The sequence below is a fragment of the Schistocerca piceifrons genome, unplaced genomic scaffold (genome assembly GCF_021461385.2).
Source record: "Schistocerca piceifrons isolate TAMUIC-IGC-003096 unplaced genomic scaffold, iqSchPice1.1 HiC_scaffold_2029, whole genome shotgun sequence".
Lineage (NCBI taxonomy): Eukaryota > Metazoa > Arthropoda > Insecta > Orthoptera > Acrididae > Schistocerca > Schistocerca piceifrons.
Genome location: NW_025727933.1, coordinates 20,001 through 25,000, shown reverse-complemented (window position 1 = coordinate 25,000; position 5,000 = coordinate 20,001). Strand labels below are relative to the sequence as shown.

General features: G+C 49.4%; 1 pseudogene; it reads right to left on the bottom strand.

Moving 5' to 3' along the window:
• The window catches only part of LOC124741933, a 10,783-nt pseudogene that overhangs the window by 3,493 nt on the left and 2,290 nt on the right, over positions 1–5,000 (bottom strand).

The window sequence follows — 5,000 nt, the reverse complement described above, 5'->3', positions numbered from 1 at the left end:
AACCACCTCTGCGATCTTCCACTGATTAGGATATACACCACGTTCCAGACATAGATTGTATATTTTAACAAGCACTGGAGCCAGCTGTGGGGCCAGGAACTGCAAGATCTCAGCTGGTATATGATCTGGTCCTGGGGCCTTGCGCCTTGCAAAAGTATGAAGCGCAGCCACCACCTCCTCAACAGAGAAGGGGTATACCGCCGCCTCATTAACGTACTGCTGCAGCAGTCCCTGGCGTATTCCCCGCTGCTCCACAGTGTCCTCATTTTCTGTATCATCAGGCAGCAAAGTGTGCAGTAACACACTTGCTGTCTCCTCCCAAGTCGTAGTGTACCCACCTCCTTCCAATCGCAGGGTGGAGAACATAGTCGGAGACCTAATTTTCTCCCGGACCAGTTTGTAGGGGACACCCCAAGGGTCCATCCCCAACTGGTCCTTGACAAATGTTTCCCAGGATGATCTTCTTGTGGTCTGTACCATGTTGACATACCTCTCTTTTAATCTTCTATATATTCTCAAATGATACTGTCTCTCGTCCTGGGCGAAGCTCCTTTGATAGTTACGCCGCGCCCGCCTGACAGACCGCTTAAGCGCGGTCAGTTCTGGGGACCACGGAGTAGCTTGCTTGCGAACATACCTCGCAACACGTGGAACAGAAACAGCAATAGCTGCTTCAATAGAAACCAATAGGTCTCCTACTGCACCGTCCACATCTGCAATTTCCATATCCAGCTCTGGTGGTCGAAACTCCTGCGCCAGCCTTTCCCAATTCGTTTTAGCGTAATTGTATCTCTCAACCAAGTCCCCAAGATCTTCTGTAACCTCTGTCTCATAGTTGAAAAATATACAATTGTGGTCACTGATCGTGACGTTCTCAGAAACACACCACTGGAGCACATGAGGCGCAGCACTCAGAGTCGCTAGTGTTACATCAATGTTTGAGACCGCGCCAGCCCTTCCAGAGAAGGTAGGCGGGTGCCCAGGTTCATTTAAGACAATCAAATTCGCTTCCATTATTAGGTCCTCCAACTCCGAGCCCCGATCGTCCCGCTCCAGGCTGTGCCACATCGGGGACTTGGCATTTGCATCCATACAAATTATTACTGACTGACCTGCTAAGGTCCTAAGTATCCATCTTAACTGGTCCAAAAAAGTAACAATGTCCTGTCGAAATTGACAATATACATTTACAATGTATAATATATGTGTTAACATGTTTGTTTGGACCACAGTTATATGTTCATTACAAAACTGATTTAGAACAGTTAATCTGATGAGCTTGTTTAAGACCACAACCGCACACATGGGGTTCTCACCAGAGAATGCCACTTGCGCGGCCGCCGGAAAACCAGGGATTCGACCAGCGCAGGAGGCTGGTTCCTGTATCATAATAATGTCCAGTTGTTCTTCTTCCGCCACTTTACGCAATTCCTGCGTAACCATGTGGCTACGCATAGCGTTGATTTGCAACATCCTAAATCTCCCCATTACCCAGGGGGATAGTAGACGTGCAAACGACTGGCGGGCCAAGGCTTCGAGAGATCAATGACGTTACGCCCATACATTTTGACCATGTCCTTAAAGATCTTATCAAGATCAAATTTGCGACCGCGCCTATCAAAAACTTTAATGACTAATTCCTGTAATTGCTCCAACTCAGGCGGAATGTTAGCGGCGGACAACTGAATGCAATCTACATCCTCCAGAGCCGGATAAGTAATGTCTTCGCCATTAGGGTGTCCCTTCCTGACCAGCTGCCTCAGTGCCGTAGTAAGTAATGAAGGCTCCTCCAGCCTTGACAGCCGAACCAACTCCTCCAAATCTTTGTATATATTTTTTGGATCAACTTGTCTATAACTGATCCCTTCACCAGATTTTTCATGTCTGTCTACTTCCACTACACTACTTGTATTTACACTATTTACAATTACACTTCCGTCACCATTGTTACAAATTTGCACTACACTACTTGCATCTACACTATTTACAGTTCCATCTCCATCACAACTGCCACCACCTCCTGTTACCAGGGCAGTAACACGTGATGCATCTTCATCCTCCTTTGGACCCATCGTTGATTCCATTTCCGCAGAGGTCGACGGCTGAATCGAAAGGCGGTTGACACCCGCCTCCAAATCATCTACCGTCTGAACTCCAACTTCCACGGTCAAACGGCCAGCTGACCCGGAGAAGCACTCTGGATCAGCCAACGAACCTGTGGAAAGAGCTTTAGATATTAATTTACCCCTCTCTGCATCTCGTTTGATTTTACTCGGAGATTTTCTTTTAACAGTCTTAATGGTCGCCATAATCGGTTCTCTGTATTATTCTATCCAGAAACATTTTGTAAGTGGGGCAGTCTTTGACTCCCCCACACTTACGCCCTCTCTTACTGCAGGGTATACATATGGATGGGCGATCCTTGCTTCTACAATCTCTTTTGTCATGCCCAGTCTGCCCACAATGGGCACAGATAACTTCAGTTACAGTACAGAACTTGTTAGTATGATTCAGATCATAACATTTAGTACATCTGGATACTGCTAAGTAATCTTTAACATTAAGAGCTGAATATCCCACATATAGTCTACCTATTCTTGTTAACAGTTTCCACAACTCGGGAGAAACCTCCACCACATGGTGAACTGTCAGTTTTTCCCGAGGACCAACTTTAAACTTCAACTTAAATTGTTCATCAAACTCAACTCGAGTCATTGATACATCAAAATTCTGACTGTATATCGCGTCCAACAGATCATCCGCACTTAGATGAGTTGGTACATCGTACATACACATCAATGGTCGACGTTTCCGCGGAGGTTCACATTTAACTTTCTCCGTTAACTGGGAATTGGAAAGTATCTTATTACTGTCCTCTTGAGTTGCAGTTTCGACTATCAAGACATTTTTAGCCGTTCTGACACTATTAATTTTAATTTTGTCTCGCTTCGGATTCACGCATTTCTCAAAAACGGATTTCACCGCCCGTATGTCCTCACCAGATTTAGGCTTTATAAACACAGTAGGTACCATTTTTTGAATATTTTTCTGGATAGTTTCTTTTGCCGTCGGCGCTTTGCCCACAGGGGCAGCTGCGACTGCGGCATAAGTTTTCGCACTGACTGGCTGGCTTCTCAGACGTTCATTCTCGCGCTCTAGTTCCATAACCCTTCCCTCTAGTTGGGAATGAGCTATCGCCCAACCCGACACAAAGTCTCTAATATTATTTATGGCATAATTGCCGATCTTTCCATTCTTAATACTCGAATCGAGTAACTTCAAAAATTTTGCATGTCGCTCAGCGACAGACAAGCTCTCTTCGATCTCGCATCGAGGCACATCGTCACTCTCTATGTTTTCAGCCATATTTGACATTTAGAGAGTGAAAAAGTGGAGGCCCGTCTCTTTCCCCGGACCGGCCTCTCTGGCATGGGGGGAGGCTAAATGCAGCTCGCTCACCGGTCCCGCCCCTTGACCAAGAGCTTTCAACAACTGAGCTGCTAGGTTTAGCACGCCGTGGGAACAGCGCACTAGTCCTCTTCGACTGCTGCATCATCGAAGTTTTCTCCCGCTCCCTTACCGACGAATGCCTCCCGCATTCCGGGAGAGCGGATTCACCCTCCGTCCTTCGCCCCCTACTAGGCCGAGTTTCCACCAAAAGGCTAAAGACCCGGTCCTACTCAGGTGCCGGGCCGGTCCCCCAGACGTTCGGGGGTCTGGACCCATCTAACCTAACCGGGGACGTGTCACCACGCCCCGGCTTGGCGGATCATGCCCCGGAATTCCAGGGGCAAGGCGGGTGACCTTCGCCGACTTGGGCCAGGATCCCGCCGCGACAAATGCAGCAGCCGGAACCGGCGTACAAGATATTCAGTACGCCGTCGCGCCCCTGCCCTTCGGTCGCCCGAAGGCTTAACAGCTGCACCCCGAGAAGGCGAGCAGGAGCACTTGAGAAGGAGAGGCTAAGATGTTCGAGTCGCATCCTTCCCCTGCTGCCTATTACCAACCATGAGCCCACGCAAATCGGGGCACATAGCATGAGACAGCCGCAGGGACAGCGGGAATCTCGTTAATCCATTCATGCGCGTCACTAATTAGATGACGAGGCATTTGGCTATAAAGCCGTCTTTATTCACAAATACAGTGAATAACACAAGGTAATAACACACTCTTAAACTATTGCGCCTTGCTCCCCGAGAGGAGCTCACAAGGGCGCCGGTTACCGATGTTGTGTAACCGCTTTTACCTTAATATTAAACACAGTATAAACAATTAAACATACAAGAAATGAATAAAGAACGGAATTGCTCCCGATATTGAAGCCCCGGGAGTCGAGGCAAACTAACCTAAATCTAACCAACTAACTAGCCTACGCCCTCCCTGTACTTCGGCCTGTTCGACGTCATATTAAGAGAGTCATAGTTACTCCCGCCGTTTACCCGCGCTTGCTTGAATTTCTTCACGTTGACATTCAGAGCACTGGGCAGAAATCACATTGCGTCAACACCCGCTAGGGCCATCGCAATGCTTTGTTTTAATTAGACAGTCGGATTCCCCCAGTCCGTGCCAGTTCTGAGTTGATCGTTGAATGGCGGCCGAAGAGAATCCGCGCACCCGCGCGCCCCCGGAGGAGCACGCTAAGGCGGACGCGGCCTCGCAGCAAGGAAGATCCGTGGGAGGCCAAGGCACGGGACCGAGCTCGGATCCTGCACGCAGGTTGAAGCACCGGGGCGCGAACGCCGCGCAGGCGCGCGCATCCTGCACCGCCGGCCAGCACGAGGCCGACCAACGGCGAGAGCAGACCACGCCCGCGCTAAACGCCCGCACTTACCGGCACCCCTACGGCACTCACCTCGCCCAGGCCCGGCACGTTAGCGCTGACCCACTTCCCGACCAAGCCCGACACGCCCCGATCCTCAGAGCCAATCCTTATCCCGAAGTTACGGATCCAATTTGCCGACTTCCCTTACCTACATTATTCTATCGACTAGAGGCTCTTC